This window comes from Columba livia, chromosome 1, assembly GCF_036013475.1.
Source record: "Columba livia isolate bColLiv1 breed racing homer chromosome 1, bColLiv1.pat.W.v2, whole genome shotgun sequence".
Taxonomy (NCBI): Eukaryota; Metazoa; Chordata; class Aves; order Columbiformes; family Columbidae; genus Columba; species Columba livia.
Window position 1 is genome coordinate 79052054 of NC_088602.1, and position 24317 is coordinate 79076370.

Here is a 24317-nt window from a genome sequence, read left to right on the forward strand (position 1 = left end):
CATGTTGGTACTTTTATCCTATAATGCATTCTTCTGCAAAGTCTTTCCAGAAGTTTCTTCTCTTCCTTCTAAAGAAGAAAACACCACCTTCTGAGCTTCCTGTCTTCCATCTGTCTTTCATCTGGTGAAAACTTTGATTTAGTTTGCCGCATTATTAAAGTGATATTAGGTGTGGCAGAAACCAGCCTATGATGTGTCTAATTTGGGAAAAGCTATCAATTTCATTTTCTTTATGCAATCTCTCTGTGCACATTTATGTACAGGATACTTTTGTGCATGTAATACTTAAAGAACTGATTGCTTAGTGGGAAATAGTTGGCTCTGAGAGCCTGAGAACTGAAAAAGTATGTAAATCAATATATCACTTACTAAACCAAAAAGTAATAGTTTGAAAACAAGAGCTGTTCATTCTAATTTGCACATTTGACCTTGAGTATGTATATAAGGCAAGCAACATTCTTAAAAGGTGGTACCAGGATGTAGGTTTATTTCTTATAATTACAGTTCTGTAAGCTGCTCTCAACCGTGTTTCTGTATGGTAAGCCAAACTTATGCTTGGAGTAAGACCATTTTAGTCAACGGATGCATTTGGCCCATTAACTTTAGCCTGCCATAAAGTCAAGGGCAAAAGGATATTCTTATGCAAAGCAGAATCACTGTAGATAGGCTGCTAATCACTGCGGATTAGAACGAAGATATTGCTGTCCTCACAGCACCTTCATATGGCTTTTTAATCATTTCAAAATAGCAAAATTGCAAGGATTTTTTATCTCTGACTTTTATGAAGAAATCATAGTTTAATCTATTAAAACAAAGTGGTGAAACTTTATTAGAACTGCAATTATGTTTCCTAAATCTTTTAGTATTTCTGTGCATGTGATTGCTAAGCAATAGTAGTTCTAATTACAATTTTGTATACTGCCTATGGGCAAAATGGTAGGTTGTATGTGAACTTTCCAGTATTACTGTTTGGGCTTGAACATTCTTATGAATTATTTGAAACCTCCATATTTCAAAGGAAAATAAGTTCAAAAGGTCTATGCAGGACTGAAACCCCATTTGCCTTAGTCTTCTATGTAGGTCTACAGGAAATCAGTGGGACCCCTGGGTTGAATATGGCTCTTGAATTTAAGATATAATATAATATAATATAATATAATATAATATAATATAATATAATATAATATAATATAATATAATATAATATAATATAATATAATATAATATAATATAATATAATATAATATAATATAATATAATATAATATAATATAACATTTTGTTTGAACAATACTACTAATATCCTTCTGCTATTCTGAAAACCAAAAAAACCTATTATTTCATTGGCATTTCTCCTTGACATTTAAAGACTCCTTACATTTTTATTTTGTTTAGACTCAACATTATTGTATTTTAGCAGCAAATACTTTAGAGTGTCTTTATATATAGCTATATGCAAGGAAGAGAATTCATTCATAAAGAAATGCAGCTCATCCTTATATTTAATTACAATGTTCTGAACTGAAATACATAGCCAGTGGGAATAAGACTATTGATTAAAAACTAGGGTAGCTTCTGTTTAGTCTGTTGGAGGCTCTTCTTTTTTCATTTACTGTGTGTAGGAGAGGTCAGTCTGATTACTTCATAAAATTAGGTTAAGAGACAGTATTTCTTTTGTTGAATTGCATATGATCCATTTCTTAAGAAAAGGCACAGTAGAATACTTTCACTCTAAATTCAGAGCACTTTGCTATGCCTGCCATAAAGAGTTTTTATTTTACGCTTCAAATTCATCATTACTAAACCAGAGATACCTATAAAAAGAACATTATAAACTGATGCTAATATGAGTGTAAGTAGTCAGTTTCACACTATGTATTTGCTTCCAATTTTAGGGAAATTCGCTATGGAAATTACAAGTGAAGTTTGCAGAGTGTAAAGATGCAGAAGGAACATCACATGGATTTTATAGAAGAGGATGTCATAATAATATCTGAGAACTGTATATTTTCTCAGGGACAGCCTAGTTGAGCTGTCTGAGCATCCCCAACAGGGAGGCAGGTGGGCTGAGACCTGCTGAGCTCCATGGACATGGGTTGCTCCATGTTCATCAAACAAGCTGCTCCTCTGTGCCATCTATTTTTGTTTTGTGTTGCAGCCAGGTTTGTGTTTGTCTAATGAATTATATAATTAATGAAATGTGATAATGTTGATAGACGAATAAAAAGGATAGTAAAATTTTCCAAGATGACAATTAGGTTTTGCTTAATGCTGCTTCTCAGTGAGTTACAAACTGATGGAAAACAGAGCTGGAAATATCTTGAAGGGTCATCCCCCTGCTCTGACTCTGGATCAGTCCTACCTAAAACACCTTGACTGATGTTTGTCAGGCCTGTTTTTAAAAACTGCCAGTATGAGGACTTCATGGCCAGCCCAGGCAATCTGCCTTTATACTTAGAAAACCTTTTCCTAGTACCAAACTGAAATTTCCTTGATGCAATTTAAACCCATTATTTTTTGTCCTCTCCACAATGGACAGGTTGTTTATTTCCTTCCTTTTTTGTAGCAACCCTTTACATATTTGAAAGCTGTTATCATGTCACCTTAGTCTTCAATACTCTAAACTAAACAAGTCAATTTCTTTCTATAGTCTCTCAATTCAAGAAGTATTTGGTGAAACTACCACTGAGTTTGGGAACTGAGTTATGTCTGCATTTTAAAAATCTTGTATTTGAAAATAATCTAGACCAAATACAGCCATTTTTACCTAAGTGCCTTCTAATCAGCTCTTATGTATAAATGTGTTTGCTTAAAAAATAGCAATAGTACATCTCAGCAATGACCTTATGTACCCACACTGGTGTGAACACTCAGCCTTTAACTTTTGTGTTTCAGAAACGTATGTGGGACAGATGGGTATCTAGCATAGTCACATGACATAACATCTGCTGCTGAATAAAGATTGTTATAAAGACATAAAATAAAGCAGTGAATGTGTTTACAAGTACTCAACCAGTGTTGCATATACAGTAGTATAGAGAGCTAGTTGAAAAGAAGGCCATATTCAATTACAAAAAATATGTCCCTATTCTCCTTGAGCAATTAAGATATTTTAGATGTTTCTGCCATCTCTGTTTCTCTTAGGGTTACTTTGGCTGCCATTCTTTTCACACCTCTTTAGATGTCTGCAGCACTGAGACATTCATCCAAGCTAGTTACTGTACAGTACTTTTTTTTTTTTTTTGAATGGTAAATAAGGGCTTTTAGGGTGCAAATCACCTAATCATATATAGATATCTATTTCTGAATGAGATGAATTGCTTCTGAACCACTTTTTTTCTGGTCCATTAACTTGAACTGAGTCTGGCTGACTAATTTAAATGAGTAGACTCTGCCCAAGTTGCCAATTGTGTCCCTTAATGGGATTTTCTTTAGGGCCTCTAGGGTCTAGGGCAGAAAGTTCATGTTGTGGCCTCTTTAGAAGAAAGCACTGAAAAGATGACTAGCAGTCACTGGGAACTGAGTTGTATGGCTCTAATGCTCAGCAGGTGGATGATCTGACATTAGCACGACTCCAAAGGGAAGTCTGTCACAGGTGAAACATAGTTCCAGAAAGGAAGATTGTACTCTTTCCAAAGAGAAAGGGAGAAAGAGAAGCAAAAAATGAGTAAGAGAGAGAGACCTTCAAAGACTCTCCAAAGACGGACAGAATAATAAAGGAGGACTTAAGAAACAGATTTGGTGGATACAGTAGAAGAGGAGCCAGATGTTTAGGAAAGAGCACTGGGAAGACAACTCAGGATGCTCCTATTTTACCTAGTTCCCAGGACAGAGGAGCCATAAAGAGGAGTAGGTAGGAATTCCCTCTGAAGTGCTGTTTCCTACTTCTGAGTATTAGCAGAAGACCAGAGTGTATAGAATTCAGGAATGTTGATAGCTGCTGGAAGGGAAGAGCTGGGACAGAGATTGCAAATGAGGGATATGCACAATGTGCTTTGCTAGGGAGAAACGGGAGATCCTGAGTTTGTACTTCGGTGATGGGAAAGGGGGTGAGGAGACAGGGGATTTTCGTGCTAGAGCTGGAGGACTAATTGAATTAAGTACAGCTTAAAATCTGGGAATTACCAGGATAACCAGAGGAAAACTGAAGCAAGTTACCTGAACGGCTCTCCTATGCTACAGAGAGGACAACACCCTACAATAATACCTTTTTCTTAACCCCTGAGTTGCATAAGTTACCCCCCTCAGGGACAGATTTGGAGAGTAGTGGTTTCTGGGAGCTGGGTCGAAGGTATGACTCTTTCTGTGTTTTTGTTTTGTTTTCTCCCCGCCACCCCCACAGCTCCCCACCCCGTCTTGTTTCTGTGGCACTGCTTACCCGTCTTTTCAGACAAATATATTAGACTTTGCCCTGGTTCAAATATATTAGTCAGGCAGTATGAACCAAAGTCAGATCCCTGCCCATCCCTGCTGATGTTTTCAGGAAAGACAGCACATTCTAGAGCAACTAGTATGCCTAGATGTGAGAGTAAGTTACTCAGACCAAAGTCAGGTGTTCTTGTATTGATACTGACTGCAATTGACAATTTTTTACCCCTCCGCAGAAATAGGAGTAGGTTCTGCTTATTTACATCACTTCTATGCAGGCTTTTATTTATGAGTAACAATAATAGTAAGTAAGACAAGCAGTTTAAGTACCCAACTAAAGTACATCTTTATTCAAATCTTATGTGTCACTGAAGAAAAGTTTGTTCCAGTTCTGGCTTGTCATAGAATCATAGAATCATTTTGGGTGGAAGAGACTCTTAAGATCATAGACTCCAACCGTAACCTAACTCTCACACTAAACCATGTCCCTAAGAACCTCATCTATGTGTCTTTTAAACACCTCCAGGGATGGTGACTCCACCACTTCCCTGGGCAGCCTGTTCCAATGCCTGACAACCCTTTCCATGAAGAAATTTTTCCTAATATCCAATTTGAACCTTCCCTGGCACAACTTGTGGCCATTTCCTCTCATCCTCTCACTTGTTACCTGGGAAAAAAGACTGACACCCACCTCACTGCGACCTCTTTTCAGGTAGTTATAGACAGCGATAAGGTCTCCCCTTGGCTTCCTTTTCTTCAGGCTAAACAGCCCCAGCTCCCTCAGCTCCTCATCAGACTTGTGCTCTAGACCCCTCACCAGCCTCATCACCCTCCTCTGAACTCTCTCCAGCACCTCAATGTCTTTCCTACAGTGAGGGGCCCAAAACTGAACACAGGATTCCAAGTGCAGCCTCACCAGCGCTAAGTACAGTGGCACAATCACTTCTGTAATCCTGCTGGCCACACTTTGTGATACAAGCCAGGATGCTGTTGGCCTTCTTGGCCACCTGGGCATACTGCTGACTCATATTCAGCTGGCTGTTGACCAACACCCCCAGATCCCTCTCTGCCAGGCAGCTTTCCAGCCACTCTTCCCCGAGCCTGTAGAGCTGCCTTGGATTGTTGTAACCCAAGTGCAGGACCTGGCACTTGGCCTTGTTTAACATCGTACCATTGGCCTCAGCCCATTGATCCAGTAAGTCCAGATCCCACTGTAGAGCCTTCTTACCCACAAGCAGACCAGCACTCCCACCCAACTTCATGTCATCTGCAAACTTATTAAGGGAACACTCAATCGTCCGAATAATTGACAAACATATGAAACAGGACCGGCCCCAATACTGAGCCCTGGGGAACACCACTTGTGACCGGCTGCCAACAGGATTTGGCTCCGTTCACCACAACTCTTTGGGCCCAACCCTCCAGCCAGTTCTTTACCCATTGTAGACTACACCCATCCAGGCCATGAGCTGCCAGCTTCTCCGGGAGAATGCTGTGGGAAACAGTGTCAAAAGCTTTACTAAAGCCTGAGTACGCAACATCCACAGCCTTTCCCTCATCCACTAAGTGGGTCACCTTGTCATAGAAAGAGATCAGGCTGGTCAAGCAGGACCTGCCTTTCATAAACTTGTGCTGACTGGGCCTGATCGCTTGGTTGTCCTGTATGTACTGTGTGATGGCATTCAAGATGATCTGTTCCATGACCTTCCCTGGCACGGAGGTCAGACTGACAGGCCTGTAATTCTGCAGATCCTCCTTCTGGCCCTTCTTGTAGATGGCTATCACATTTGCCATCTTCCAGTCAACTGGGACCTCCCTGGTTAACCAGGAATTCATTTTGTTTTGATTGGTAAACGTACGGCACAGAAATTTCTGTAGGTATTGGATTGCTTAATTTCTCAGTCCAGTCACTGGGTAATGTCTAATCTTCAACTAAGTATGAAGTTAAAGTAAAGATTAACAGATTCTTCAGTAGTACTCCCAATCCAGGAAATCTTCAAGGGACAGGAGTTTGTGGTTGGTAGCAATCCATGTGATTCAAGCTATAGGAACAGTTAGGTAATAGCCTATGTCATGTCAAGCTTGACTTATGAAGGGACTTTCCTATCTGAGGCAACCACTGTACAGAGATTCATATTCAGAGCTGCCCAGTGACTGTCTTAACCTAACCGTGTGCTTGGCTCAGGAAGTATTTGAGTATTCCATACAAAGCAGACAAGTGAGACCAGCAACAACCTGTCTAAAAATAAGTGAAGGTCAGTGATGATGTCATCTTCAGGGAGATCATTGAGGTTAGAATCCCTACTCCGGTCAGAGACAAGATTTGAACAGGGGTTCCCCATATCTCGGAGGTATATTCTAGTCAAGCTGAGGGGAAGAGAAATAAGGACTAGTTCCTACTCTTCCTGGCAGCACATGTAGGACTACGGAGCATGCCCTGAAAGGGAATAGGGCAGGATACCTAAGTGCCTTCACATTTTCAAGGATGTTTCCTGCTTCAAAGTGCCCTACTTCCATGCATAAGAGAGTCCATGGCCCTACTCCCAACATCTTCAAAGTTCAGGTTTTAAGTTGGGTCTTATTTTAATTGCCTTTTAAAGCTGAGCTCGCACCTGCTAGCTGAAGTCTTCTGTTGACCAGATTTTTGTGACCACCATTAAGCTGGTTGTTGGTGCTTAAGGTGTAGCTTTACAAATGTAGTCTTAGCTTAAGAAGTCTCTGCCTTTCTCCGGATCTGCCTTAGTGTTGCCCCCTCAGTACAGCTAGGAATGATGGTGCATTTTCTCGGGACCAAATGAAATGACCCTGTTCAGTTCTCTTTTAGAAAGGCGTTTGAAACGTAACCATGTATCAACACATCTTGGTTACTCAAGGAGTAGGTATGAACTGAGGATAAGAACAGAGGTGATGGAAGGGGTAGAGGGGGTAGGAGCTCCATAAACTGGCCTTGTCACTGTCATATAAATGTCATGGATGTCCAAATTTCACAAACCCACACTTGCAAGCGCAGGGTGTTCAGGTGCTCTTAACTTATATTTTTAAGGGCAGTGAAAAAGGATGGTGTTGGTTAAGGTGCTTTTGCATTATGGTTTCATTTTCATACTTTTTTTCTTTTCTGGTGTACTGATCTTCCTACAAATTTTCCTTTCCTTTATCTCCAATTGCAGCTATTATCAAACTGTTTAAATAACGACACTTCTATTTCATGTTTCAGTGATGTGAAGCAGAGCTGATTAAAGGATAGGTAGGAAAGGACAGTACAAAATTTCTCAATATGTCTAACCTGCAATCTCCTCTGTAGCAAGTTTCCCTTCAGATGTTTTACACAGTTCACTGATGCACATGGAAAGTTATGTTGCTGTAGAGAATAACCTTATTTTTCTATTAAATTTATAACCTTTAGTGGGAATTAAATGTGAATAAGTCACTTGATGTTTTTGTTCTTATTATAAATCCCATATGTTTCCTGAGGTCTCCAAGTCTTGTGATTTAATCTGACTACAGTGATAATAGTTTTTGGAGAAGATGACTATCTAGTGAATACTCAACAAATTTATTACTGCCTAAAATTATAGGGGACATACTTGTTTCTGTTGAAAACTTAGCATTTTCTGAGATAAAAGATAGTTCCCACTTGCTTGTAGTCAGCATTTTTGGCACAATCCATTTGTGGATTTTTTTGTTAGTTAGGTTGGTTTTATTTTTTGTTTGTGTTTGTGTGTGTGTTTTTTGTTTGTTTTGTTTATGTTTTGTTGTTGCTGTTTTAACAAATCCTGACTCTGTCATTTATCTTTATGACATCTAGTCTGACAGAAGGGATATTTGAGGGCATTGCATTCAGGTATTTTTCAGTTTTCCTCATTGAAACAATGACAGGAAAAAAAAAATATCTTTCAGAAATGCTTCCTAAGTCTCTGCAGCTTTCCAACACTGACTGGCACATCTGCCTTTGCTCACTGGTGGATTCTTCTTTCACATAATCGATGGTATAAAGTCCAGCCTGAGGCTGGTCCTTAGCGGGGTAATCAAGGTGCCAGTCCCAGGTCCAATACTGTTTAACACCTTCATTAATGACCTGGATTTATAGGGCAAAGTACACCCTCAGCAAGCTTCTAGGTGATATAAAACTGTGATGAGCTGTTCATAGACCAGAAGGTTGTGCTGTCATCCAAGGGGACCTCCAGAGGCTAGAAAAATGGGTCAACAGGAATCTCATGAAGTTCAACAAAGTTGTGCACCTGGACAGAAACAACCCCGGACAGCTGTACAGGTTGAATGCCGATCAGATAGAAAACAGCTCTGCTCAAAAAGACCCTGGGCCTTGTGGACACCAAGCTGACCATCAACCAGAAATGCATCCTTTCAGCAAAGAAGGCCAACAACTTCCTGCCAACAGCATTGCCACCACGTGAAGAGAGGTGAACTTTTTCCTCTGCTAAGTCCTGGTGAGACACATCTGGAGTGGTGGGTCCAGCGCTGGGCTCTTCAGTACAAGAGACACAGACATATAGAGGCAGTCCACTAGAACATCTTCATATAAGAAGGGGCTGAGAGAACTGGTACTGTTTGGCCTGGAGTACAGAAGGAACAGAGATGTTTCCTGAGGCTCAGGAGGGTCTGATCAGTGTGTACAAATACCTGATGTGGACAGGAAGAGTCAAGAAGACCAAGCCAGACTCTTCTCAGTGGTGCCTCATGACAGGGTGAGAGGCAATGGATACAAACTGAAATAAAGGATATTCCATTTGACATGAAAAAACTACTGCTCTACTGTGAGGGTGGTCAAACACTGGAAGACGCTTCCCGAAGAGGCTTCCCAGAGAGGCTGTGGAGATTTTCAAAACCTGACAGGATGTAGCCCTGAGCAACTTGCTGTAGGTGACCCTGCTGTGAGAGAGGGGGTTGGACTAGATGATCTCCAGAGCTGTCTTCCTGCCTCAGCTGCTCTGTGTGAGTCTGTGGTTCTTGTGTGATCTTAGCAGGACTACAATAGGCTTTGTCTGCAAGCTCTATCTGTGATCAAAGCTGATTTTCTTGTATGTATTTTGTCTTGTTTCAGCAAATTTACTTGTGTTCCCAGATGCTCATTGTTTTATTTTCCAAGTTTATCCTAGTGTTGCAGTCAATTATTTCCATGTCCTCTTTGCTCTACTTGATTCTCAAACTGATTTCATGAGACGATTAATAATTGTGCAACATTCAAATTAAGGCTTTTCACATCCAAGACTTTCCCTAACACAGCCCATGGTTCAGCTTTCAGCAGGGCATTCTTAAAACCTATAGATTAAATGCAGGTTTGGGTTAGCTGTGCTTGCAAAAGATGAGCTTGGATCTCTCAAACACAACAGAACATCTTGGTTAAAGGTCAAGGTAGTTTCAGGATGTTACTCTATGTATGTTTGTTAACCATGGTACAGCTCTGAGTAAACAGCTTATTCTCTAAGCTCCTGTCCTTGTGTGTTACCAACAGAAGAGTCATATAAGGGCATTGGGGTTGGTGCACCAAATGCTAAGCTAATTCTGGTGGAGCATCCTCATGCCATCTTGTGTACAATTTTTAAACTGCATCTTGGTTGTTGCTTTCATGCACAACTCCAAATTGGCTGGTGATTGCAGCTACTAGTCCCAACCGATTCTTTTTACCTTCTGTTCCTAATTAATTACTCTATTGCAGGGAAAGCCTTTTAAGTCTAAAACCCCACAAAATGCTTGTATCATTAAAACAACGATATTTTCTTTTCCTCTCTTCCTGTCCTAGTCTTGTAGAACAATTTTAGTAACACTATCACCCCCAGCTGATTTTCCTTCAAACCTCACTCATTTTGGAACCAATTGATTAACCTGATAAGTTCTACGGGCACTTTGTCTCAGCATGCTGATGCTGGGAGTGAGATGCCTCTGGGTTGCATGTGAAGAAAGCCTGTCACTACTTGGCTTTGACAGGATTCTTATCAGCTACTGATAAAGGCAGTGTGCATTGAAGATCCTTGTCAAATCTGTTCTTAAAAATCTCCGTCATACTTTCTGGCTCTTGAGCTATCCATATTTGGCTGAAATCCTCTTCATATTGTACATACCCTTGACTTTTCTGTTCTTGAGTCTTGTCAATTTCTTGGCAAATTTTGCTTTAAATGTCTTGTAGCTGTTTTCATATCTCTGTTCCATGATTTAGTGAGTCAAGGCAAAAATATTTCTTCTGATACCTCAAGCAGAGGCTGCTTTCATCTGTCATTTTCATAGCATTTGAGCATTCATTGAATCATTCTCCTTATTTACCACTAGTAGCATCATTGTGTGTGAATGGTGCTTAAGGGGTGACCTTGACTAATGTTAATCAGTATAGATTCGTTGAGTCAAGAACCAAGCTCCTGTTACTTTCCGAATGAAAAATGTGAATTTGGAGTTATCAACGTGATGGTTCTTGTAGCTGCTTCTCACCCCAGCTGATCTGTAGATGGGAGGGCAGGGGGAGAGAGAATTTGCAGTAGTGAAAATAGGAAAAGTAAGAATGGTAAAGCAAATCCCTCTGGCAGAATGTACTCCCTCCTCTTCACTCCCCCAGTTCATCTGCTGTTTCGTCCTGTGTATTAGCAGGCACAGAGTTTACATAAGGCTAATGCATCTACTTCTTTTTCTGAAATTAATCTCTTTCTTAACCCCATGTTGTGGCCTGTTATCCCTACCTGCATCCACTGAACTGAATGTTCACCACCTTTAAATAGGGTTTGATATTCTTCTTGTCACTGTTATGGTTGGGGATTGGAAGGGACCCTGAAAGATCAGTTGATCCTTCGATATAAACATTTGTGGTTCAGATGCTATAAGTCACAGAAACATGTAGGTCCAACATAGGAAGGTATCACAAACTGCCAGTTTTAGAAGTGTTTTTCATTTATCTCTTGTATTTAGAAAAATGAGATCAAATGACCATGCCAAGATCTAGTTAACTACCCTTTATCAAGAAGGCTCTTTTTGCTTAAGACCCCTCTATCATGAACTGCCTGACACAGGGAAGCCTACTTCTGTAAACATCTGAAAGTAGGGTGGTGATGGTTGTTTTTTGGCAATATTAAATATTAAAACAATTTAGCAAATATCACAGTAGATGAACACTCTCACAAACTGAAAAAGAGGGAAAGGAAAGTACATGGAAACGAAGAGAGTGTTTGTAACACCCAGTTTACCAGAAATACAACAGCCCATTCTCCCTTCAATCTGGAATGCTGTGAGTCAGCAGTGCTCCCAAGCTAACTGTGAATGGAGTTTTGACTAAAGTGATTGCCTCACAAATCAGTAGGACTGACAGGGCAAAATCCAGAGCAACTCTTTAAAAAAATGTTTCTAAGTGATCAAAGACACTTGTGTCTTTCTTACATTGTTCACTGGGGAGGAGTCTTCCAATAGCACCCGGAGTTAATGCAGTCATGAACTTGAGCATATTTCAGCAATCGTCTCACATTTTGCTGAAATTATCATACCATGAAACCTCTTTCAGAGCAATTCCTTAACCAAGCTTAGTAGCTGGAAAACAGCCATTACATCTTCATCCTTCATCTGGTAAAGCAGCAGAACATTTACAATGTATACACAGCTGAGAAATGCAATTTGACTGGTACATTAAAGGTATTTGGTGATCTTTAATCTTAGCATAGCTGCTGCCCATCAGGGGTGCAGTAATGTGCTCCACAAAGCGCACAAGAAAAGACAAGACCCTTAATGAGTTTTGGCTGAGCTGGGCACGTTGTGCACAGTGTTGTTCAAACTGTCTCAGGCTTCCTGCCAAGTAATGCAGAAGAAAATGCCTTAGAGTATGCTAGCTGTCTATCAACCCCACAGAAAGTTTTCTCAAAGACAGTCTTTGATTTGTGAGTCAACCACTATTAAGCTAGTGTCAAAACCCACTCTAGAAGCAATGAAATGGAGCACAGTTCTGCTGTTACTTCTGGCATCAAAATACTCATCTTGAACTTAAGGCTCTGGGTTATTTTAACTGTGTTATATCTCTGGAAGCCAGAAAGGGTTTGTGGATTGAGTTATGTATCTTAGGTTCTGAAATGGTGGGAATAGACACTGGAGAAATAATATGTGGAAAGGTTGTGACCATCTTGCAACTGACTTAATTAAAGGAAAAGTAAGGGCTGTATCTTTGCAGGGCAAGACTCACTTTATAGGCTCCAAACTCACACATACCTGCAGTGTGAATGGTAAGTTTGCAGACAAGTGCCATGACTTCCCTTTGGTTCCAGTAGTCCCCATGCTGCATGTCAAGTAGGTCTGGTCAGACATACTGGTGATGGCATACTGGCTCTCAGGGAGGTCCAGGGACTTCACACTGTGTTCTTACCGGGAAAATGTCTTTAGCACAGTGCCACGCTCACAGGACCCTCATGGGCAGGCACAGCAGTCAGCTTCAAATTGACACTGCAGTGCCTCCTCCATTGGATGGCAAGATTGCCTCTGTGTCTAGTCTCTCAGAGACTGTAAGAGAAGACTTTGAGGCAAGGATACTGATTTTTAGGGAAGATGCCCAGGAATCATTGCAATAGCTTTCCAACATAGCCCTCACATAGGTGCTGAGTACTCATGACAACTCAGTCATGACAACAACATATAGTTGTCAAGCAAGGACAGCATTCAAAAACTTATTTGCAGGCATTAAATAACCATTAAATAGTCAGTCAAGCTATGGGCTGACAATATCAGAGCTAATTGTTGACAGAAATACATCTTCTGACCTAGAGGAACAGACAAAAAGGACACTAAGCCACAGGTGATCACTAAAGATTCAACCTAATTGCCAAGGATATGCCTGACAGTGTTGTATGTCATAGCTGACTGCTAAGAGAATACAGTTACTTTACAGAGTAACCCAGGTCTCTGGGAATATATTAATACAGACCTGCTTGAGGTCTTCAGTGGGAATGTATTAATACAGACCTGCTTGAGGTCTTCAGTGACCTAAGCTACAGACTGGGGATTTGTAATGATACCAGCAGGATCTAGACTCTCAAAAAGGTTTCATACAGCAGTCTCATAAATTTATTGTCTGAATATCCAAAAAGGCTTTTTAGAGCTTTGCCTTGTATGAGTTTGTATTGTTGTAAGTATTTAAGCACTTATATAATTTGAAGTAATGGATTTAGAAATGAAGACATGAGTTTAACACTGTGACTATATTTGTAGGGCAAAAAGAAACAGAAAACATATCTCCGAGGATGGAGAGCTCCTCAGATATTGCTTCGAAGTGGATCCATAGGCAGTTACCAGGAAGTTTTCATCACTTTCCCCTTTTACTTTCCTGATACACTATTCTTCTTTTCTTACTTTTCCTCATTCATGCCTGATTCCTGTTCTTGAACTTGTACCACTTTGTCCCCACTGCAGATTTCCTTTATTCCCCATGCTCCCTGCAGTGTAAACACATGATGAAGCTACTGTGGCTTGACATATTATGTGGGAAGACACAACCAGGAGTCACATCAGCACAGCTGGTGTGCTGTCACTCGGTCACAACTCTGGAGACCCGGATTCCTGTGTAGCAGCCTATACTCATAATATGACATGTGGAAATTAGATAACTAAAATCTCTAGCCATAGTAGACCATGCATAATAGCAGAGTTGTGGAACTTTCTGCAGCCATAACATCCTCTGAGGTGCTGGCCTCAGGTGGCACGGGTTTTGTGAGCATACTGAGGGAGTAGCACTACCTTCCAGGGAAGGCTCAGCAGGAGTCTTCTTGTGTAGAAAGGCTGGAATATGTGTGCAGAAGGTTTGAAATGTTCCATTTCTTGAGTCTCGCATGTACTCATCTTGCCATATAGTAACCATATGCTGCAGAAATGAAGCTCACTGTTCAAAGCTTGTGCCAGCACTGCATTGCCATTAGGGAGTCCTGAGCTACCTTGGAGGGACATTGTACCTCACTGGGCTAGCCTGGCACCAGGGATGTTTAGCCCAGCCTGGGCAGGGCTCTGCAGAATGGGATCTTGCTGCCTGTGCAGACCAGCCCGGTGGAACGCTGCGTTAACACATTTATATTGCTCCAGGTAACGGAGCTGGCTTCCTCAGGTCTGATTTTAATCTTTTACAATACACTGCCTAGTATCAGTGGAGAGGTCTTCTCAGTGTGCTTAGTCTCACATACTGACTGTGATATCATCCCATTTTTAGGATGTGGGGAATTATGCACAAACTATAAATGCTATGGTGTCTGAGGGGCTGGGGATGAATTCTCTGCAAGTCCTCACTTCCCCTGACCTACAGAGTGAGCTTACAGACCTGACTTTATACAGTAAAAATCCCAGTTGCAGTCTAGTGCCATATCCCAGACTGTAAGTAATTTGTTACAATTTAACGTCGTCTTATTGAAGATTTTATTCTTGACTTCCAGTGCAATGAGAGATACACTCACATAGGCTTCCAGTCCACCCACTGTTTCAATGGTTCACTTGGGAGGCAGCTCCTTCAAGAGTGTTGGTGATAATATATTTTATAGTGGTTTTTTTTTTTTTTTGGTAATTAAAAACCACAATAACAAACAAACAAACAAACAAACAAAGGTGGAAAATAACAAAAAAAATAAATTAAAAAAAACAAAACAAAACAAAACAAACAAAACCAAAATAAATCATCTTCCAGTCTTTTTTGTTGTTGCTTCCTAGGGTGAATAGGACTGCTTCAGGACTCTCTTTTTCTCCTTGTCTTGATATTACTAAAGTAGGAGGGGCAGCAAGATTCCAGAGGACTGGAGAATGCCACGAAAATTGTGCTTGGAAGGGATAGTCAGTATCATATTAAGGTGAGTCTATAGCACAATGAGTGTCTCATGTACCGCATGGGTGAGATGGGCTTATTTTTACTTCGGTTGAGGTTATTAATCCACTAGGAAAACTAGATATATGTTTGTGAAATGAAACTTCTGAATTACTTCATGAAAATGCTTCTAAACTATTGCCAATCCCATTTTCAGACTCAGTAATTCCCAGATTCTCTCTCTATTTACTATTACAGTGTCTTCTGAATCTGACCTCAAAGGTCTGGATCAGTATGCACCTGAGCTATCAGATCTACGCATTAGGCTTTCATCTCATTCCCTCCTCCATCCCACCACTCGTGACTTTAAGAATTTTTAAATGTACATTTGGCATGGTTTCTGACCTTGACTTTTGAGCATTCAGGCCAAGCAGTCAATCATTACCGTATAAGTTCATACCCTTGACATACTATGAGTAATTGATCTCAACTCTCCATTATTATGTTAAGCTTATATGGATTTAGAAGGATGAGATCCTTCCTAATTAACCTCAAGTTTTTTGATAAGATTACACTCAAGATTGACATTGACAGTTCATAAATTATCTGAATTTTAAGGAAGATCTTCATAAATTGCCAAGTTAGGACTTCAGTGTTATTATAGACATAGATTTCAAAACCCACTAAAAATACTGAAAACAGGAAAGAGTTTTGGAAGCATCTATAACAGGGATGGAAGATGTGCTAGACACCCACAGGGGACAATGTTTCAAAGAACAATAAGGAAGAACCTAAATGGAAGGCTGGTTTTCATGGTAACAAATGAGCTTATGACCTCATATAATTTTTTCACAGTAAGTAATGAGCTTTGACCCTGACCGTTGAAATTTTAAGAATATCTTCAAAATTGCCAGTTTCTGCCTGTGCAAGCCCTTATAGGGTCCATTTTGCTGTCATATCTGAAAAACTAATGTGTTTCATGAGCTAAACTTTACTGATCAAAACAAATAATGAAAAGGTAACACAAGCAGATCTGCAGGAGATAAAAGTCATGAAGCCTGGTTTCCAGGGACTTTGTGCCAGGTGATTGGGTTCAGTTTGGTCTAAGAAGGTATTTAATGAAAGCCTTGCTCTGGGGTAGCACACTTGTAGGGTTTCCATGTGTATTCTCTGCTGCAGCCTAGTGGGTAAATTCTGTTACAGCCCTCCCACTGTGGCCATCCTCTCTGCATCCAATTACCTTCCTACATGACTTTTTTTTTTTTTTTTTTTAAACTGAATATCTTTCAAAGTGCTGTCCCTTTTCAAATGTGGTTCTGCAACTTTCAGAGGATCAACTGGTCAGGGTCAGATCCCTAGCTAACATTACTATCTTAAGGCCAATAAGTGTTGAATTAACACAAAGTCAATCAGTCTTTGCTGATTCACACCAACTAAGGAGTTAGTTGTAAAAATGTAACAATTTTTATTAATGTATTTCTAAAAGAATTGATCTTGTTAACGTTCCAAGTTACTATTTTTACCAAAAGTCTGTGAAACTGAGGGCTGCCTAGCTGCTGTGCACCATCAGGATCATGTTCCTGCATGACTTTATATTCACATGGCTCCCCAAAAATGGAGAAAGTGTTATTAGTAATGTGACTGAAATAGATGATGCTATGTGACACTGCAGGGAATGTGATATTTTGTATGGAACAGGATGGATGAGTACATGCCCTGACTAAACTAGGAGGATATTTCAGCAGCTGATTGTAGAAGAGCTGCAGGTACTTTCCCAGAAACAGCAATGAGACTTGCTTTGTGAAGCAGGACTTCAGTGTTCTGTTAGGGAGGAATTAATGTAGAGTCAGATAAAATGGAAATTTTCATGTAGTGTCATTTTTGAGATTGATTAGTCTGACCTTCACTATCTTTCTAAAGACAGTGCAGTAAGTGTTGTTGGCTTCTTTATTTTTTTTTTTTTCCCTCTGGTCGCACTGGGATTAGAGCATGGATTGCCAGTTATGCTGGCCTTGCATGCTGCAGAAAAGGCAGCAGAGAATATTAGCTCACAAGCAATGAGAGAAGATATTTAAACCCTTCCACATAGATGTTGATAAGCAGAGCTGTTGATCGACAGCTGTTTGCATCATTATGGTCATATATTTGTAGACCTAAGGGAATCAGATACCAATGTCCTTATAACTGCTAGCCTGGTGATTACATATGACAGTCTTATCATATAGTATTATCAGCATTTTGAAAATATGTCTTGAAGATAGAGATACAATAGTCCTCTACAGATCAGGATCAGGGAGCAAAAAATGTTTAGCACGAAAGATAAATTTTGAGGTTCCAAATATATAGGGTTAAGGGTTGATAATAGAAGGTGAAGTAATTCTAAAAATGTTACATACTGACAAATATAAATGTATAAGAACTGTCATAATGGCTATGTAATAGATGCAGAAGAACAGGAGTCTTACAGTGATGCCATTCCATTTAAGGGTTGGTTGCTGTTCTCCACAGTTTTATTGATTAGTATCTTTATGAGTGAAGACTTCCACTGAAATTAATAGGATTAAATGTGTTGGTGGAGCCTGACCCTTGAAATGTTAAGAATATATACAACATTGCCGGTTTCTGCCTGTGCAAGCCCTTATGTGGTCCATTTCGCTGTTATGTCTGAATACATTACCACTTTTTTCTTTCTTAGCCAGTTCTGATTTTACCACAACAGAGTCTCAGTGAAAGCAGTTTAGATCACCAAATATGTCACTTAAGTGAAAAAAAAAAAAAAAAAATCAATAGCACACAAAATTCTGGGAAACCCATTCTCCAGGAAACATACATACATATTTTATCTTCTTGACTGCATAGCTCAACTATCAGCTATGCCAACTTCTGCTGCTGAGACACTTTTCTGGCTCCCCAACTCATTCCTCATCAATTCCTGATGCTCTATTTTAAACGATCATGTAGTTCCCCTCTCTCCTACTTTTCATCCAATATTATCCACTTAGATTTTGACACTTATCCTCTTCCTTAGTATTATGCTGCTTATAAAGTGCTGCCACTGATTCTGATGGCAAAATACCATGATTACCTCAGTGGATATTGAATAGGTAACAACCCTTCCCATCAGGAGTAAGATACTACAGATACTGCTGCCTCACCAATTAAACTGCTGTGAGCAAAACCTGTGTGTAAAAGCAGCTTCTTGTCCACATCTGAGCAAGAACTAGATTTCAGCAAATTATTTTCCTCTTGAGCTGTGCTATACAATTTTGACAGGATTTACTGAGGTACCAAAGTTGGTATTTATCACCCAGTTTTGAAGATAGCTGTAGGACAAAGAGCATCATTTCCCCCTTCCAGTTTATTCAAATGAACTGGCTCATCTGAAAACACAACTGAGGCAGTTACAAATTGTTTCTGAAATAGAACTGTGAATAAAGCAGCACAGTACCTCTCTTGTTTGCACTAGACTTGCACAACCTCTCGTCTGCGCAGGATCTGCTTTGTTGCTAATGTAGGTGGTGAAATTCTTTGGGGAAAAAAAAAAACAGGTTACCAGCTGAATGGCACAAACAAGACTGTGGTAAAGTTAGAAATGTTTAAAAAGGTCAGTTCATTGGTGTTTTATCAAAAGGTCATCTGGCATGTTAAATAATGGGTGATTTCTAAAGCAGTGTGTGGAGATGAAATGGATACTGGACTTAGACTTATTCACAGTATGGAACATGCCCACCTAATGTGTTATTTTATTTCCCTGGATACACCCATTATAGCATTTTTGAAATTAATATTCTCCCCAGGTTTTTATCATCTTCTCTAAATTTGCACAGGTGAATTCCTAATGAAGACTTTTAAGGTCAGTAAGTGGTTTTCTTAGCACACGCAAGAAAGCTAAGACACTAAAAGTATCCCTGTTGGAGTTGTAGATCTGCACCTTTTCAAACCAGCAACCCAGGTATCTGCACTAGACTGATAAAAGATTTCTGAACAGTTCAGAAGCTGATGGTGATCTTAAAAAGTGACTGCCTGAGCTACTTCCTTGTTTCTGATTTTAATTTAGCAGAAGCATAAAATTCTATGCACTGATGGAGCATGTCCAAGACTCTTGACAGAGACATCTTCTTTATCTCCCTCAGTTTTGAGTTATTAATTTCCTCCTCAGAATTACAAGCCCTCCTTCCACAAGGGGTCTTGAAAAAGGCAATAAGTGTTATCAAAGATCTACCTGAAAAAATGCAATAAGTGTTATCAAAGATTTGCCCAAAGAATAATATACTATACTGGCCTCAGTTAGAAAAGGGGCATCAGTTTACTTCTCTTCAGATGGAGCACTTCTTCTATCCTTACTTATGAAGGGGAACAAAATCGCTGTTTCATCTCCCTCATGGTATCTGTGATATATAAGACATCTCAAAGGAAATTTACATCAGCCTGTTATGACTTTATACCTCCCCCATCAAATAATGGCCTTGAGCATGTAACAGAGACCTGAGGGAAATATGACAGAGAAGGAAGTGAGCCAAGCAATTAATAATATTTATAATACTTTCTACATGCAATAACCTGTGATAAGGTTAGTTCATTTTTTTTTTTTTCTTCATTATTTCTTTGTATAAAAGTTGCTATATGAAGTCAGTACAAATATATGCATGAAAGAAGTATGGAAAAGATGCCTTATTTCAGTATGCATGTTCTGATTTTGGTAGAAGTTTAAGAATGTTTCTGGACTATAGGATGAAATAGAATTAATTTAATTTATACTGTACACTGTGAATATCTAGGGAATCCCTGTGTTTGGTAATATCTAGGTATTGCACAGCTACTAGTACACAATAGAAAACTTGGGTATTTTACTGACAGCAGGAACATTTGCTTAAATAAGCTCAAAGAATTGAAAGAGAGATGTGATTACTACAAAATTAATGTATGACAAAAAGAACTGTGTTAAAAAATATTTTGTGTGTTTGCTCAGGTGTAATTAATTACTGGATTACCAGACCATCACAGACATAATACTGAAGAGAGAATAGGAAAAGCAAGAAGGATCACTTGAGAAGAATATGTGCAATGCATAGTGCATTACTCTCCTTTACTTGATTTAAGAGAGGTGCTACTGAGCATATTGAGGCCAGAGGCTGGCTTAGAGGACATAGCTGCTGATGTAAAAAGTCAACGTGTCAAGTTACACTACTAAGTGGAGCTGATTTTATGGTGGGCTTTTCACACAGGTGAGATTACCTAGTTTTTAATTACTGCAGACAGAATGTCTTAACATGGATTCACTGGAGGACATATCAGTTGTCATTTTGTTGGTTTCAGTACGTGCTCTGAGGTCTGTGAAACATGCATTGTAAATCTTATCCTATGTGAATATCCTTGGTTATTGATTCTTCTGTGAGCTTGGCAGCCCTGTCAATAAAGAAAAAAAAAAGAATTAAAATAAAATCAGTGTCCTTGCCTTATGCGGTAACCCAAACAGTTATTGGGAAAGAATCCACTACAGGCACGGTAGCATGGTTAATTAAAGCAGTAACAAGTAACATCATTAGTATACTAATTCAGTAGTGTGTAGATGTTGTGTCCATGTACATCAGTGGCACATTGCAATTGTTGTGCTTCTGTTGCTTGGTTTATATTCTTCTGGAATTATGTGCAAACTGTGGTATAAGTAGGAATGCTAAACCAGTCAGTCAATACCTAAATTAAAAGCCATATAATTTTTAGGGAAGCCTTTTTATAGTGTCAGAAAGAGCACGATATTATCAGGTTATTTGGGCAGTAGAAACCCGAGGAAGCTATTCTGAGATGGCTCAGGTATGCGTCCAGATTTCTGTCAATGAGCCATTGAGATCCATAACAAGGCAGCGGATTTTGAAAACTTTGTGGTTTTCAGTTGTTTTTCTGATTTGTGTTGTTTTGCCCACCCATCATTCAGATTTTATTAGTTAATTGGATGTACGAGGTACTGCACAGAGCGACAGAATGATGCTGAACCTCTGCTCCAGTCTCTTTCCTAATTTGTATGAAGCAAGATTGTCCCAGTGTTTCTTCTTACAGGTTGTAGAAAAAAAGAAAAACAAAAAACCTACGGTGCTGACTGAGAAACATGACACTCCTTTTTCAACACTATTAAGAACTGCTATAATTAAAATTTCAACGCCTCACCCGCTAGTGTAAATAAAATATCATTCACTGTGTCTAACACTAAGTATGTTTAAGAGAAGAATTTGAACCGTAGTGTGTACATTAAATAACAAGGAGCAAAATGTGTCCTCATATGCATACACTGACTGTGCTGAAAGACTCACAACCAAATAAGAATAAATTTTGGCCCCTGTTAAATGACAGTAGAACTTAAGACACCACCTGCAAGAATTCAAAGTTGTGCAATCAGTAAATTGCTATATCACTTGGGTTTGGAAAAACAAACCATCAAGACTGTAGTTTTGTGCTTGCAATCCATGATTTAATAAGCATTTTGTCACTCAGGACAGTATCATCATGGTTCATAAAAGTAAAGTATTGACACTGCAAACCTAGTGTGAGCTCACCTTACTGCTTCAAGAATATTATATTATTTGTGTGCTTATGGAAGGAAATGAACTTTTGGATTTTCTCAAGAAAACGTTGGAAAAATATCAATTAAAGCAAAAGCCTAAGTGCATTGGCACTGTACCTTTCAGGACTGAGACTGACTTAGGAGTTCTGCCGATCTGCAAATAGAGAAGAGACCAGAGCCTCTTGGAGAGGCCAATCTGAAGATCACCAAACTCACAAAAACTATATCATCCATGCCAATGAAAACTGACAGAGTAGCACCTTTATTGAATCTTTATTTTAGGTTTCTCAGAGGTGTTATCCATCTCCATACACCTCATAGTCTATTCTCAGAACTGGCCCTCTGAGTCCTGATATCTTGCATACGAATACAGGGACATGCAAGAGCCACCATTGCCCTGGTCAGACGTTTGCCCCATGTTTTCTTTTCATCAAAAAGCAAAAGCTGAGAACCCTTTTCATATTCACTTCTCTTCAGAGGATCTCTGCTACGTGGAAATTCTTGCTACTTCCTTCCCAGAGAAGAAGGCATTACTGCTGATTACTTCTTACTAGCGAAGGAAACTGGATTGGGCAGCTCCATAAGGAGAAAACATATTTCCCAGCTGTTCTTTATGTATTTTCCACTGGAAAGCCTCCAGTGTTTGGGATTGACCCTTCATGTCATTAAAATGTTTGTGATGAAACCAAACAGTGTTAAGCAAAATTTTTACAAGGTATTTGCCCAAGTTTTCTACTTATTTTGGTTACGATTCAGAGGTCACCTTCTGGAGTCAAAGCGCACAGCTGTGGCAGGACAGCAGGGGGAGATAGTGCTCAAAGGAGGAAAAAAAGGCACAGTCTTCCTCCACCAGTAACAACCCAGCGAATAATGTTCCGACCAGTACCGGTCCTCCGTTAGAAAGAAATAATAATTTCGTTTAAATGGGTTTGCTCTCCTGTGGATGGACAGTGGCATGGGTAAGTGGTAGTGTGCTGCCTCCCTGCACTTCTCCATCAGCCAACAGCGGCAGCGGACTCCCGAGACAGGCCTCCCTATCTTTGCTGGTTGTCCTGGCAGTGAGCCAGTCGCCTTGTTGGTGATTCCTCTCAGGTAGTGACCTTGCTGGGTTACAGAAGCATGCTGTACTGACTTTATTAAGGCCTGCCCTTTATTGAGAGTGTGTTTAGTGCATGTGTTGGGTCTCTAATTAAAATGCTAAAATATGGTTCCAGGAGAAAGTTTAACAGATTATTATCTTTCCTGCACAGAAGGAAGAGAGTGCTAGGACATATCTGTTTAAAGAGTCTGTGGAAACGACATTTTGATGTTCCATATTTATAGTATTTTCCACCAGCGACTTATATATTAAAGGCTATATTATACCACCCCTATCCCAGAAAGAGATCTGAGAATGGACCTGAGTCACAACCATTCTCTCAGGCCACCTAGTCTTCTCCTTCCCCTTCTTGCTGTGGCTGGGATGCCATTTTGATCAGCATAACATCAAAGCCTTTTTCTTCCATTCTGACATATTTCTCTGGTGCAGTGCAGCTCTTAGCTTCTGCTTTTCAGATAAGCCAGAGCAGGATCAATAATACCTCAACTGAAACCCAAGCCCTAGTTATAACTCACCTGTCCCAATAAAAACAGGGTGTGTTACTAACGACATGAGAGGATCACCTCCTGCTCCCTCCCACCACAGCATCTGACAACATTGGGAGTAATTAGGTCTTGGGTTTGTCAGCAGAACAAATTTGTGTCTCTCTGCAGAAGGTAGTCTGTTTTGCTTTGTACCTTTCTAGCTTCCTTATGGAGATTTTTGGAAAAAAATAAAATCAAAGAGCTCCTATAAGTTTTAATCTAAGTGCAACTACATGCTGCCAGTAGTTACAACTGACTGGTCAGGGAGGGGTTGTGGAAGAGTTATTGATGGTGTAAAATGTCCGGTTGTTTTTCTGAAGCTGTCTGTGTTGGTGGCAGCTCTAATGACATCTATCTGGTAGGTGTCCCCACTGCAGGACACAGAGTGAGATCCCTGTGCTGTGGGCTTGTGTGCTGCCCTGCTTGGTGCAAGAGGGACATGGGACTCAGGAAGGTTTTACTGAGGTCTGTGAAGTCCTGGTGGGGATGGACACCACTGACGCCAAGGCCGGAGCTACCCCAGTCTTCTTGTTACCAACACTTCAAAAGTCAGGGTGATAGACATAAAAAACTAGCAACCTGCTTTGGCAGTTGCTTAACAATCCCTCAGCAATATTTTTTTTCTTTTTCCTTTTCTCTCAGTCAGATAAACATTGTGAAAGCAGCCATGCCATATTGCATTGTTATAGCTTTTAGTATAACATTTCCATTCGATAATACATTACGCCTTGTAACAGGTGCCTGCTGTCAGGACCCTGGCAGTGTCTCCTGGCTGGGGTTGGAAACCAGCTTGGAGCATGCCGCAGTGGACAGGCCCATTCCCTGGGGGATGTGGGGGAGCATGGCCAGACAGCTTTGGGCTCTGGGGAGGCTACGTCCGTGACTGACCCCAGCACTGGGAGGGCTTTCAGCTGAGCTTGGGCTGGGCCTGAGCTCTGACCCCAACACAGCCATGCTCCAGCCCCATCCAGGCTGAGGGGCTGCCTTGAGCATGAGCCAACAGTGTCCCTGGCAGCCA

The 24317-nt window shown here is 40.2% G+C and overlaps 1 long non-coding RNA gene across 3 annotated transcripts in view; it reads left to right on the forward strand.

The window, feature by feature from the left end:
- LOC110365378 (uncharacterized) overlaps positions 1-23658 on the forward strand; it is a 34901-nt gene extending 11243 nt beyond the window's left edge. For all 3 annotated transcript variants that reach the window (XR_002424831.2, XR_010472910.1, XR_010472911.1), the window contains 2 exons: positions 15030-15166; positions 20090-23658. This is a non-coding gene — a long non-coding RNA (uncharacterized LOC110365378). The remainder of the gene's footprint in view (positions 1-15029; positions 15167-20089) is intronic.
- The last annotated feature ends 659 nt before the right edge of the window (positions 23659-24317 follow it).